At 42.1% G+C, this 15467-nt stretch overlaps 1 long non-coding RNA gene across 2 annotated transcripts in view; it reads right to left on the reverse strand.

Moving 5' to 3' along the window:
- The window catches only part of LOC141577213 (uncharacterized), a 91851-nt gene that overhangs the window by 52148 nt on the left and 24236 nt on the right, over positions 1-15467 (reverse strand). Inside the window, exons 6-7 of one of the 2 annotated variants that reach the window (XR_012506027.1) lie at positions 831-944; positions 327-551 (exon numbers count right to left, since the gene is read on the reverse strand). This is a non-coding gene — a long non-coding RNA (uncharacterized LOC141577213). The remainder of the gene's footprint in view (positions 1-326; positions 552-830; positions 945-15467) is intronic. The other variant, XR_012506028.1, reaches the window with a different exon arrangement.

The raw sequence follows: 15467 nt of genomic DNA on the forward strand, positions 1-15467 counted from the left end.
CTACACTGGTCATTAAAAATCATGCCAGGGGAGATAGAATATTGTAGAAAAACATGTAATAAGCCGAATGGAAAATGGAGATCTCCGCAGAGTAAACAGGGACAGAGTGCTCACTGGTTTTTATGACAGAGCTGATACACACTGACGAAAAGAACAGAAAATAAATGTTAAATTGTTAATTATTATCTCTGAGTAGCGGGACCAGGATAGACTCTTTTGCCCCTTTTTTCAGACTTATTATATTAAATGCAAATTATTTTTCATATGAAAAAAGCATTTTTAGGCGTGTAGTACCACGCATTGGGGAATAATACATGAATACTTACAGAAACAAGTAACTAGGAGACACCGCAGCAGCGCTACACAATGTAGAACGGGCGATCCTGATTAACATCGTGCAGTTACATAAGGACCCACAAAGTGAGAGCACCTGCTGTAACAGGGCGTGGCCCCCTTCTATTTGTCAGTTGTGTCTTCAGGTCTGAGGCTGTTCTGAGCACGGCCAGTGTCAGTGCTGGTGTCTGGATGGATGCTACTGGAGGTGAGGGCACCTGCAAGCGGAGAGGAAGAACAGAAACCATCCTCTGCCTTTTCTGTCTTGTTTCTTTGTTACTTTAAAAGAGAGGAATAAATAAGATAAACTGTATATCTTCCCTACAGAAATTTCAGTAATGAAACCGTTTTTAAAGTCTTCACAGCTTATATTCTGCCTATAACTGTCTTTTCAACAAAGCATCATATTTATTAAATGCGAATTGACTCAGTTAATTAACTCCCTGTTGAAACATTCTAGTAAAGAACATGAAATGCCGTATGTTAAAGAACCACACCTGCAGTGACTAGCACAGCTGTCTTGACGGCAGTGCATTCAGCCCGCACCATCCTGTGGTCCTGAGCTCCTGATGCTGGTAAGAGAGCACGCTGCCGCCTCAGATGGAGAGATACTGTGAAAGAGATTGAACTCTACAGTACTGACAAAACATAACTGACAAATCCCAGGCTCCTTTGAGGCTGTCATTTTCTGTTTCTGGCCTACAGCCGTCAATGAGAAGAACCACCCCATTCCCGAGCCATGGGACTCATGTGGGAAGCAGTTTTGGAGAAATTTCCAGGTATAGAATGTAACAAACTATACATAGATCTCTGAAAAAAGAAAAGATGCAATATTCTGAATTTGGAAGAAACTCAAAATATTCTCCTAAGCCTTAGTAGCTGGAAAGGCTGGGCATCTCCTAAGCCACTTATTTATTTCGCAGCCAGTGAGCATCTCCCACAAACCCTGTTTCCCTGTGTCTGCTGGGAGCCTCAGGCACACTGTTGCTGTCAATCTTATAAGTCACAGGGCAGACGCGTGTCTCTCATGCCTGCAACCCTCACACAGGCTTGCCTCCTAGCCTCACTGTCTGAACTTGGCCCCATTTTCTCACCTGTTTATTTGGTATCTGTTCTTCTGTAAGCTGCCTGAAATGCTTTTTGGAACATCTCAGAAGATTCAGTGGGTAGATAAATGGACAGATGTACAGGTGAGAGATGGGCAGACAGACAGAGAGACTCCAAGAAAAGGGGAACAAAGAAAATTTCCTATGCAGAACCCTCTTCTAGTCAGGGAAGAAAACCACCACGGAGAAGTGTGAAGAGGCAGGTGGCTTAGGACTGTTTCCTGGATTCCATGAAAAGTCCCACCAAGAGAGAGGGTAGAACTATAAATAATAAAAGAAAAAAGCATGCATGCTTGAAAAATATATCTACAATATGTACTTTCTAAAGAATAGATTCAAATCAGCACGGCCCAATAACACAATCCTTGGGTATTTACAGAAGTGAGAATCCCATCTCCAAACCACAAGGCATCCCTTCGGAGCACTAAGAGTCTACACGGGACGGTCTTAAAGCCGTAATCACAAAAGCTATGCTATCCTGCCCTTACGAGGAATGAGCAGCTGTGCTCGGGCTGCCCACGCGCCATTTACACCCCACAGCACCTCTAAGGGGGAGGGACGCCTAGCAAGCCCGTCTTTGCAGAACAGCAAACAAGTCCGGGAGAAGCTAATCTGACCTAACATTTCTCCATCTCTCAGGACTGGTCACTCCAGAGCAGGACTCGAACTCGGACCCACGTGTGTAATCACGTTACTACCGTGCTTTGCATGCTTTTTGTGTGTATAATACATTTGTTTCTGGCATGAAAGTATATTTAATAAATGATCGGTTGTCCTGTCTATCTCATTAGCTCACAATCAATGTTTATAGTGTTGAATTGTACTCTTTTTCCCTGGAGAAATGAATGGAACGAGCGGGTGTTAGAATGAGGTGGGGCTCCATTCTTTATCTGGTACCTCATCTCATCCAAGTCCCCAACCAGGGAGAAGAAGCAAATGTTCTCTTCATCTTTTAAAGAGAGGGCTCCACTGATGGTGACTTAACTCCAAAACCAAGTCTGGGGAAAGGGCACATTCAGCAACCAGAGCAGTATCACCTGTAGGAAGGCGAAAACAGCTCACGGGAGGGCTCAGGGGGTCAGCCTGATTTAATTTCAATCGATAAAACAGTAACACACTCTAAAAATACTAGCATGCAATCGATTGGCTCTTTCTTGACATCTAGCAATTTTCCACAGCCCACATGTAAAATGATCGTGAACCAGTGAAAGATAGTGTCTACAGACAAGAAAAATCAATGCCACAGGTAGACTGAAACCCAGGCTGGAGGAAAGGAAGAGAAAGGGCATAGTAAAGAAGTGGGGAAAGGCTGGGGAAATAAAATCATCACAAGGACTCTCAAGCATCATCCAACAATCATACAATCATTCAAGAGAGAGAGAGAGTTACTGAGGTCCTATTCTGTGCAAGATTGTAGAGCGGGTGAAGCAAGAGCGCAGCGACCATTGTGGCAGCAAGTGGCGGTGCTCAAATACACTTCTGATTCTGGTACCTTGCACACTTGTCCTCAGTATAAAGGCAAAAAACAAAAAGTAAAATGAAACTCTGTAAACTCAAAGCATTGTTGAAAAAAAAATTAAAGAAGACCTAAATAACTGGACAGACACACCACGCATATTCCTGGATCAGAAGTCAGAGCTCTTGGAATGGCAGTGCTCCTCAAAGCGATCCGTATATTCAACGTGGTCTCGATCACAATCCCAGCGGGCTCCTCTGCAGAAACTGACTAGCTTCTGCTACAATTCATATGGGATTTCAAGGGTCTCAGTAACCAAATCGTACTTGAAAAAGAAGAACAATTTAAGAGGACTTGTAATTCTCAATTTCAATCCTTACAACTGTATCTCCAGGTGAGATTAGAGGCCATTGTGAAGTTATTACTGTGTTTATCCTTATTTTCTAAATTCTCTACAATGAATATAACTGTTACAATAAAAAGAATAAAAAGTAAGGTTTCTTTTAAAATATACACACCGATTCACTCATTGGGAAAAATATATTTTAACTATAAAGAGGTAAACAAATATCTAGTGAAAAAGGACTACTTAAAAACAAGAGTGTATTTACATTTTTCATTAATTGAAAACTGAAAAGCACAAACACATCAAGTTTCTAGGGAGACCGATGCAACAAATTATTTTCAAAAATTCTAATTGAACAATGAAAACTCAAAAAAGGGAAAATTGTGATTGACACCCAAGTGCAAACACATGGAAAGCAAAGGCCTAGAAATCACAGTTCCTTTAACTCTGATACTAACTCAATAGAAGAGGAAATTCCTCACTAATGGGACAGTGGAATCCCATGCATAAGACACCATACACAGTACAAACTGCACTAGAATCTGAGGTGATTTTTTTAGAAGAATTCCAAAGTTACAACATTGCTGAAAAACTATAAAAACACTGACAGACAGATTAAAACACACAGTCATATATATTATATAGAAACATATGAAGTCTACTCCCATGTTGCATAGAAATACAAACATATTTGTTCATTTATGGGCACTGAATATTTTATCCCAGGTAGAATATTTCAACTAAAACAAATAATCAATAATACACTCCTCATGTCAAATCTACTTGATAAGTTACTCTGCTATGTAACCATAATTTGTCTAACATAGATCTAAAATTAGTGAAAAAGATCTTTGTATGGTTTCTTGAACTCTTCTCAAATTTCCAAACTTAATTTTAAAATAGATCTGAGCAGTATTTCTATATTATCTTTTCCCTTGTGAAATGAACAACACAGTCTGTTGTCAAAATTCTGTCCTTAGAATGATTCACAAGCACCGTATCCTAACAAAACTGCTGGACAGCAAGGCACTATCCAGACACTGTGACCAAACAAATGAAACACAAGGAAGACAGTGACCCTATTCTGGAGGGCTTACCGTATGTTTCAACACCGGGTATTTATTTGATTGGTTTGATTGGTTAGCAAAATAAAATCAATCAAGTACTTTCTGCTTTGAGCATTCAGTAAGTCATGACTCTGTTGTTAGTGTCATGAGAAGGAAAGACTTAAGCATGACTTGATTAGGTCAATTAGCAAAAGCCATCACTGGGGAGTGAGTAATAAAGAAGTTAACTGATAGCAATGCTTCTGCCTACAAGAGACCTAAAATAAACCTACACTGATCTCTTTAAGGAAATGAGGAGATGAGGCCCCAATGAGAAAAACAAAAACTAACAAGAAATCAAAAAAGTAAAGACTTTTTCATTAACGGTTCCAGGAAGGAGTGGAGCATGGTGGTGAGGATCACAGATACTTGGGACAAACATGAGGGTCTGAATTCCAACAGCACTGTGTAGCTTTGACACTGATAAGTCAGTGAAATTTTCTGAATCTCAGTCTCCTATCCATAGACTGGGGACAACAACAGCACCCGTCTCCTAGAACGGTCCTAATAATTAAGTTATTTTATATATAAAAGGTTAAATAAAATACCTCAGATATTAAATATTACCACAAAGGCACAAGGAAAAAAGAAAACAGAGATAAATTGGAGTTCATCAAAATTAAAAACTTTGCTGCAAATGCCACCGTACAGAAAGTGAAAAAACAACACACAGGAGAAAATTTTTTCAAATCATTTATCTGATAAGGAATTTGTATCTATAAAAAAAAAAAAGGACCTCCTACAACTCAACAATAAAAAGGCAACTCAATTAAAAAATGAATAGAGGATCTGAAAAGTATTTTTCAAGGAAAATATACAAATGGCCAATAAGCACAAAGAAACGATGTTCAATATCATTAGCTGTAAGGGAAATCAAGTCAAAACCACTAGGAGAAACCGCTTCACACTCACTACAATAGGTTATAATCAAAAAAAGAGTAACAAGCACTAATGAGGACACAGAAGATGCAGAGGTCGCAGCCGTTGCTGGTGAGGATGTAACACAGCCTGGCCACTTTGCAAAAACGCCTGGCAGGTCCTTAGAGAGTTGAACATTTGGTTTCTGAATGACCAGGCAATTTTGCTTCCTGAGCACACACGTAAGAGAACTGAAAACAAATGTTCATATAAAAACTCCTACAGGAATATTCACGGCGCCATTACTCATCACAGCCAAAAAGCAGAAACAACACAAATGTCTATCACGTGATGAATGGATAAACAGAGGGGCCCAGCCATACAGTGGAATATTATTCAGCAATAGCAAGGCATAGAGTACTGACCCAGGCCACAACTTGGACAAATATTGAAAACGTTACTCAGTGTGAAAGAATTCAGTCACAATAGATGGTTCCACTTACATGAAGTAACTAGATTTACATGAAATTTCCAGCACAGGCAAATCCACAGAGAGAGAAAAGTGGCTTTCTGGGGCTGTGGGAGGATGGGGAAGATGGGAATGTCTGCATATGCGTAAGGGGCTTCCTGTTGGGGGGATGAAAATTTTCTAAGATTGACTGGGATGAACAATTCTGGGCATAGAGTAAAAACCGCCGTACATTTTAATGGGTGAATTGTTATTAAAACTGGTAAGAAAATAAGCACCTCCAGCCAGTTACCTTCCCATAGTAAATGCAAATTGCTAAATTTTATTACAGGAAGAAGAAACTGCCCTCAGCATGAAAGCAGGAGTTCAGCAAATGTGAGTTAACCGAAATTGGAAAAGAGCATTTCAGTTGAAACAGTTGATGAGTGTACACAAATTATTAAGACATGACAAGGAATATCAGTTTGACATCAGGAAGAAGCATTCTGCTTCAAATGCAGATCAAGGATTCGGCAAGCCCAGCTGCTACAAATGACCAGAGAAGAAACCTGGTTCTTTAAACAAGCGCCAGAGCCAACAAGGGAATAATGGTGAGGAAAGCAGGCGGCCGAAAATCTGGAACAGTTTCCTACAAATACTTTCTCCACTGAAAATTCAAAAACAAAATGAAAGTGATGTGATGTTGTGTTGACCTCACGTGAATGGGCTTCCTCCGGTGCTCGACAGTTTTGTAACCCCGAATGAGAGACTCAGGAGAATCATCATGGCTCCTGGGAGTCACCAAATGACTGCCCACCAGCTCCCTGACCACCATCACATCTGCCAGGGTTGAATTGCAGAGAAGAGACCAACTTCTGAAAGGCACAGGAAATATAGACAAGGGAAGAAAAGGCTGCAGTCAGTCCTGGGACAGAGGCCTTCTGAGCAGAGGCCAGAAGGCTGCAGGTGAACATGAGTGGCCCTGGGGCAGAAAGGGACCACGGGGGAGCAGACCTCAATTCTCTTCTCTCTCTCCCTCGGGTAGGAGAGATAAAGTCTGCATCCTTCTCACCTGGAACTGTGGGTTCTGGCTGGCAGAAGTCTTACCAACATGGAATGAATCACTCAAGACTGTGGAAAAAGGAAAGAAAGCTAGAGGGATTAGGGAGCCAACTCCAAGAACCTCTCAAATGTTCCCATATTTATTGTGTATAATCAAAGGAAATAGTCTTTAACAGTTGTGTGATAGTAAGGAGGAACTTCGTGAAAGATGGGATGAGGCAGAGATTGTAGAATCCGCAATGAGTAAAAAGGCTTAGTTTACCTTTAGGGGAGACATGGGGAGAGGGGAACAAGATAAATTCTTTAGATATCTTCATTACAAAGCAGACCACCAGATCAGCCAGGTCCCTGTTTTGGGAATAATGTACTATCTAACAGCAAGCACGCCCAGCGTTTATAGCTGAGTGCCTGGGTCATTGCTGTGCAGAAATCTTCCACGCAGGTCCGCACAGGTAGAAGTGCCACAACGTGATCAGAAATTATACAGTCAGCACCCCTGGGCTCCCATGGACTGGTTTCAAATTAACCAAACTCATGAGAGACTGATGCAAGAAAACCAGAAATTGAATTTATTAATGTAACAGGAGATGTGAAACTAGAAACCAGACTGAAATATCAGAGTTCAACCATGAGTACAGATTCTCCTCAACAGCCCAATCACAGGCAGGCAGTCACATGACAAGAGTGGACAGAAGCACAGCAGGAAGGGTTTCTAGATTAACTCAATGGACTAAATTTCTGTTATACGAAAAGATCTGCTGCCCAGAAGACATTTAACGCCAATCACAGTGCACTGTCCGTGGACTGTGGCTGAGACACGACTGTGAGCACCTGAGTAACTCTCCTTTCCCTGTCCTTTCTGGGCTATGTGATGCACAGAGGTACAGATATCCAGGGATGCAGATACCTCTAAACACCCAAAGCCCATCCCTGGGAGCCTGGAAACCAGACAGCCAGGGTTTAAATACCAGCTCTGTCACTTACTAGCTCTGTGACTTTGGCCAACTTACTTACTCTATCCGTGCCTGAATTTCCACATTGTAAACCTGGGATAACTATCAAACCTTCCTTACTCACTTGTTGTGAAGATTGAAGGATTCATTTCTGTAAAACGCTCAGAAAAGAATGTAGCACATTTTTGGTGCTCAACAAATGTGAATTTAATAAGAAAGTGATTTACAAATCTCCCTTCTAATCATCTTCTGTGTTTCATGGCTAGTCTGAGTCCCAAAGGAAATCCTTATTTCCCCTCTTATAAACTCTTGGGGAGCACCCTTCTGTTGCATCCCACCACCTGTTTAAACTGAGGGAAGGGATGCCTCCTCCACAATCTGGTCCATGGAGAGTGTTTTTCCCTTCACACCCCTGACCCCTGGACAACGGCTAGCCCTCCTTACACTAACAGATTGAGGTGTGAGTCCGGATCTACAAGCAGGGCATATGAAACCTTTCCTTTCCCTCCAGTGTTGGCCACCATTGGGAAGCACCCGGGATGCTCAGCTCCATGGCAGGGCAGCCCTGTGCATGATGGGGCAGATCCTCTTAAGGGAAGGCTCACTGTGACCCAGAGCTAACTGGGACTGCATGAGTCTCTAGTTCTGGGCCACAGTATCATGACACGCATTTTCCCACAGCCCTGAAGTTCATGGAGAACGTGGCTTCATCAGTAATACAGGAGACATTTATCGCCTGCCTGTTCTTCTGTGTCATCTCTCAGTTGGCTGCTGGAGAAAACATGTGTATAGGTATTGGGTCCCCTTAAGCCCCAATATATATGAAGTAACAAAAAATTCTGTGGGTTAACATTGGTTCAGGGCGACTGTGTAACTGTCCTGAACCTGCTGTTGCTAAATTATGGGTATAGGAACTATGGAACCTCCTCAAATATCTTTCAGCATAAAACCAGCTTTTCTTATTTTCCTGTTTCTTAGTAACTGCCAAAGACTGTAAAATGATGGCTTCATACAAAACAGGAGCTAAACTTTATGAGCCCTTTGACATTCCCACTGTGCTAAACACTTTACATAATTTCTAATTCTCACAATTCTGCAAAGCAGATACGAGCGTCCCCATCTCACAGACGAGGGAAAAACTCAGAGCAAACTGACTCAGGCTCACGTGGCTCAGTGGCAGCACGTGCACGCAAACCCAAGACAAAAAACTACACCCCTTCTTATATGTACAAAATCACCTCCCAACAAATGATACACAGCTGCTGGGTCAATACTCAGGGAACTCAGTACACTTTTCAGCTTTAAGGTGCTCCAGAGGCCGCTCTTAGCTGCTTTATAAAATTCCGGCTCACTGGTTGCTAACACTGGAAGAAAAGACCGATTTTGCCATTGTTTGCACAGCAAGTCTGAAATGTTCACAGCGAGATGACAGAATAAGTCTAAGACATAAGCAGAATAATTTTTCCAGGTAGATAGACATAATGGACATTGTGCTATTCTGAAGCACTAAGCAACGGAATCAAAACAAAATAACATTTGTTAAACCTTCTTTTGCAAAAGGAATATTAAGACTGTTAGAAGATGCAACAGCACCACCTATGGCTAAAAACACCTTCCAGGTTGCTGGGAAAGATGCAACACAAAAATTGCCTGTTGGATCAGAAAGAAGAATCAGATAATTATATCTTATGTAGCACATACTGCACTTTGCTTCGGGGAAGGGAGGTGTATTCAGTATTTAATCTGACATTGCTAATACTCCTGAATATAAACAAAAGACACAGGCTCATGGAAACTTCTTAGTAGAGGAAAGAATCCAGTCCAGCCACTTCATTTTACAGGAGGGGAGTCTGAGATCTGGGATCTGTCCTCCTGGCAATCAGCAGCAAATCTCTCCTAGGCCTCATGTCTTGCACTGTAGCAAAAACCATCAGATCTGTACTAGGCCTATAATCATAAAAGTCACGTCTGTATTTTTCCAACAGTAATTAATCTAGGTATCTTGCAAAATACTTCTCAAAGAGCCAGGAAAACATACAAGTGTATTGAAATTCAAAAACATTTATTTGCACATTAAAACAGCATGAGATTTATTCTATTAAAAAAAGTGACATGTCAAGTCAATGTTTTGATATTTTAAAACCTATTAAGAGTGCAGAAAAATAAATCAAAATTTTCTTTAATCACAAAAGAGAGAAGCTTATTCCCTGATAATGATCAATGTAGATTTTTCTAAACTTAATGGTTCTGGTCAGATTCCTACGAATTTAAATGTCTGAGTGGATGGTTACACGGCAACATGAATTCTGAGTTGTAACAACACACATTCTGTGTAAATAATATTCAAGGCCGTCTGCTTAAGGTGATTTAACTAGTCCCTGTCTCACTAGAATGATAAAGATTTCATTAAAACTTCATACTGCACACACACACACAAAACCCTGAATCCTTGTTACTTTAAGCCATATTCATATATTCATAAATATGCATATTGAATATGCATCAGAAACAAGCCACCCTCTTTAGTATTCAGAGTTGATCCTTCTAAACTATCTGTCCTTGTGACAGCATATTTTTACTAAGCAGCTCTTGGGTGCTTCATATACAAGGCGTCCACCTCTCACAGTCAAACAAGGTAAAGGGCATCACTCAAATTTCACAAATGAGGAAATGTACTTAAGCCATGAAAACAACTTACATATTCATCATCAGGAAAGAAAAGAGTAAAGATTTTACTTACAATATTCACTGACAAAACTTTCCTCCATACTAAGACTACATAGAACCAATTCAGTCTTTGTAAATTTTTCTGTCAATAAGCACCACTAGAGAAAAAGAAGCAACATCATTAGAAATGGTTGGACTTTCAAAGCCCACTCCAATTTTGCACTATAATAATTTTTAATGTTTTGATTTTAGTGTTTACAGAGCACTAAAATAAAAAAATATAAAGTTTTTAACTCATTGCCTGAGAAAGCAACATTTGTGAAAATGTACAATTTTAATTTATGCCACTCTGTCTAACATTCTCACTGGTGTCTCTCCTTTGAAGGCTTCATGAACCTGAGATCGCTAAAATCGGTCATTTATGGACTCACAGGAGTTCGGGAAACCACTCAACTTGGGGCTGATCAGAGGAGCCATTGAGAATGCATCCTGTGCAGCCTGGGTTCCAGCCCTGAGCCTGCCAGCGCCAGCTGCGTGAGATTTGGGACAAGCTGCCCCATCTCTCAACCCCTCAGCTGCAGAAAAGGAGACACTGATACCTACACTTAAACACCTACTATGAATTAAAACATGAGGAAAGCATTTTAGCCTTAGGTAACTGTCCACTCAGAGCAAGCTTGGTCATTATGATGATGAGGATTACTTTTAATAAGTTAAGGCAGACCAAAAATTAGAAATCACCATAAAGGAGAAACATTTTATGTCAATGAGCATTTCCTTTTGAATGGATTGCAGAATGTTCCATTGATTTTTTTAATAAATCAAATTTTGTCCACTAATTATAGATTTACAGGTTCATGGACAAGTCTCCAGAAAAAGAATTAGAGGTCACTAACCTCTGCATACAAAGAAAGTAAAGTTTAAAAAAAATCAGGGGGGAGATTATACCTCACTTGAGAGAGTATGTGCTCAGCATGCATGCGGCCCTCAGTTCAGACACCAGTAACTCCATTTAAAAACTTTTTTTTTTAAGAAATGGAGAATTAACTCAAAAAGGTGGAGGAATGCAGAATTTTTTTAGAGAATCAACTCAGATTTAAGATGGGGAAAAAATATCCATTTCTCACAGGAAATCTTGAGAACTATGTAAACCGGATCTGAGTTGTCTAATCTTTTAACATTATTCATGAATTCATATTACCAAGTCTTAAAACTGCCTGATAACCCACAGGGGTGATCCTGATCATAACAGCTGCCAACACGGATCGAGCTCCGGCTACGAATGGTCTGTTCTGCCATCTCTGCCCCTGAGGCCTCACCAGGCTGGGAGCACTAAATTCGGTCATTCATGAGCATCACGTGTAAGTCCTCCCATTGTGCTTCTCACTCCCCCCCCACCAGACCCTCTGAGGGAAGCACTGTTATCATCTTCCCCAACCGAAGATAAGGCCACTGAGGCACAGAGACTAAACCTGCTCCAGGTCACATCGGCAATAAAGGACGTCTATAATTCTGCTGTTCTATTATTGACAAAGGAATCTGACATATCAATTCAAGGGAGACTGTTAAATAATCAAGTCTGTCAGGTCTTCACCTCAAAGAGCAGATACTATAGATTCCTGACGTAGGATGAGGCTGCCGCCACATACTGACTCAGCTTGAAATTAATATCCAAGATGAAGCAGCGGATACATGTAAATATTCACGACTATCAACTACGCTCTTGGGTCTGGGCCCTTCACTGCCTGAACGGGGGTGAAATCCCCACCCGTGTCAGGGAGGGAAGCGCAGCTCTTCCGGGACTCACCCAGGATTCACGGGCTGTTTCCCCCACACAGGCTGTCCTCAACGATTAAAAAGCTCTCAAGAATTTTACACCATGCAAAACTAAAAGACGTTTCTGCAGATGGAGCACTTTCTCAGGCTTAAACCTTTTTTGCCTACACTCAGCAAGTGGGAAAATAACACGTCTCTGCAAAGTCTCTGACCCTCACCACTCACAGGAGTAGAATGGCCTCAGCACAAGATGACTCTTCACGGATGAGAACAAAATAAACCCGCCCCCAACCACAGGCACTCCTAGAGACAGCGCTCAGCAGTCTTCTGCACACTCACTGTTGTGCAGCCCTCACCACCATCTATTTCCAGAACACTTCATCATCCCAGAAGAACACCCCTGCCACTAGCAATCACTCCCCAACCCCCCTCCACCCAACCCCTTGCAACCATCACCTGCCCTCTGCCTCTGCATGTGCCTATTCTTGGCATTTCAGATCACTGAATTCAACAATATGTGGCCGTTTGTGTCTGGTTCCTTTCACTTAACGTGCTGTTATCAAGGCTCGTCCAGGTTGAAGTGGTATCAGCATTTCTCTTTTTTTTTTTTGAAAGTGTTAAAGTTTATTAGAAGGTGGTAAGTACTATCAAAAAGAGTAGAGAGGAGCATAAGTGATTGGGTTTCAAAGGGAAAAGGGCGGGTTGAGCAGTCAGTGTGGACTTCCCAGAGCAGGTGGCCTTTTTCATATTCCCCTTTATTTATTTTTTCTTTTTTATTCAATTTTACGTCTGAATAATGTTCCACTACATGGAGATACTACATTCTGTTCATCCATTCAGCAGCTATGTATGGACGAGCTCCAGACGAATGAGTGTAAGAGGTGACTAGGCAGGGATGGCATTTAAGCAAAGGGCAAGATGTGCTTTCAAAAAAAAAAAGCCAACAAACAGAGGCACAAGGAAATTCAGCGCGTTTCTGAGAAAGTGCATGCTTGCTTCACGATGACTGCCGTGCAGGGCTGGGGGGGGGAGTGACAGGAGACACAATGAGGGAGTCACCTGAGAATATTCCCCATGCAAGCAGCTCAGCCAATTCTCCTCCCTCATCCTGTATTTTAGAGCCATTTTTGATAGGTTTTCTATTTCAAGTAACAGTACTTAGTTACACATCTTATCATCTGCATCAGATCACCTTACCTGCAAGCCACAGAAAGTCATTCACTGACTGGAGCAGCTCCAAGACATAAAGGTGATGGACCAGGGAGTCCTGCAGCATCCCGGCCTGCAGGCACAAACCCCCACATGTTCCATGGTGATGTCCGGAAAGTAAAATGCATGGAAATATCTCACTGCTTGTGCACGATATCTGCCCCCAAATTGCCCCAAAATCATGCTGGCAAAGCACTACTGAGCCCTCTCACTACAAAAAAAAAAAAAAAAAAAAAAAAAAGAGAGAGAGAGAACAGAAAAGAAAAGAATAAAGCTAAGAAGGCAAATTTAGGGTCTTCCATTGAAAACCAGCAACCATCACTGCCAGTAACTCAGCTGGAATGGTCCTGACTTCAAAAACCACTGCGCAGTTACATTGCAAACGTGATAGACATATATGTATTCCACGTAGATGATATTACAGTAGGATTTTTCTTTTCGAAATTTCCAGTTGCAACATTAACACAAGAAAGATTATGTTTCAGCTTTAAAAAACTCAATTATTTTCCACTTTCTTAATTTTGAACCTATTATTATTTTATAAAGGGTGCTATGCTGCAAATTATAAACCAACTATTTGGCTTCTGCCAACAAGACCTTTATGACTTCACTATTTCAGAGCAAGATTTAATGATGCTTTGAGAAGTGGGTCCTGGGGCGCTCACTAACAGCTCTTTAAATACTGACAAGGATGTGCTATTTAAGTAATGCAAAGGCTCTAACGCTACATTAACTCAGAAACCAAAGAAACTACACCAAAGCCTTACTTTATCATTTTTAAATTTTGCTATTCTTTTGAATATTAAATTTCTTAAAAGATAAGATTTTTTTTGAGAAACACAGCAGCTGTATTAAATTTCCTCTCACCAAGAAAGCAATCTTTATCAAGAATAAATACCCCTATGGAAATCCAAAAGACGGGACGTTTCTAGCTAAGTGAACATGCAGATCTCAACACAAGACTAAATCCTATCAGATCTCACTCGAACGAGCTCAACAATGTCCTGTGCTACCCTGAAACTTAGCTCTTCTCTTCCAAATTTTGGCTGAGCTAAGATCATCGCACAATGCAGGGAAGAAGAGAAAAGTCCACCTGGTTGCATCCTTTTTTTCCAGCCACAAGGTGCCGCTAGGGGGTCCCCGTTAATAAGCTCTCCCCATGAGGAAATCCGGCATCCACACTGCCCCTGCCGTCCCCAAGCAGCCCCGACGCCCCTCTCCCACTGGTGGCCCCCCAGCCTGTCAATGGTCTTCTAATGACCCTCCCAGTTGGTGGCATTCTCCCCCTCTTCCCTGCTTCACACACACACACACAAACACACACACACAAACACACACACACACACACACACACACGGAGCCAGGACAGCCTTCCCAAAGCACAGATTTGATTACATCACCCCCACTTCAAACCCTTCAGAGGCTCCCTGGTAGAGTTCTAGCCCCACCCACGACGCTGCTCGCCCAGCCTCACCTCAGTACCCAGGTCCCCAATGACCTCAGGCGCCCCCTGACCTGCTGCTACTTCCCACTTGCCTCCAAGCCCATTTTGACTGTTTGTCAAGGGAGCCTTCCTTCCCTCGAACCTCTACACTTTGGGTTAGGTGCCCCTGCTGTGTTCCTAGAACATTCTACGCTAAGACAACTTCTGACAATGCTAAACTCTCAAGAAGCAATACATTTTGCTTACTACTGTGAGTCCACCCTCTCTCCCCTGGACACTCAGAATTCCATGTGTTATGAATAAATGAATGAAGGGGTGGGTCTCAAAGGGACGGGCAGAGCTGCTCTCGCCCACCCCGACCCCTTCTTTCTGTAGAACATCAGAAGCAAAACCAGGAGTACCTCTCCTGAGGGTCACTTTCTGCTGACACCCTTCACTGCCTCTTCTGTGTCAATTCTAGTAAAAAACCAAGCTCCTCCTAAGCCCTCCATCCCTAGGCCCACTCCAGTGTCCTCCCAAGCAGGGGCAACCTCCACCCTGGACCACACAGTGCACTCTCCCCGAGTCCCCACCCCATAAGCCTCCAGGCCTCTACCCGGGCTGCTCCTGCAACCTGAGTCACCCTCTTGATTCCTTCTCCTGGCTGACTCTTACTCTGTCCTCATAACTGAATGTAGAGCCCATTTCTTCAAGGAAGCCCTCT

This window comes from Camelus bactrianus, chromosome 3 (assembly GCF_048773025.1).
Source record: "Camelus bactrianus isolate YW-2024 breed Bactrian camel chromosome 3, ASM4877302v1, whole genome shotgun sequence".
In the NCBI taxonomy this organism is placed as follows: domain Eukaryota; kingdom Metazoa; phylum Chordata; class Mammalia; order Artiodactyla; family Camelidae; genus Camelus; species Camelus bactrianus.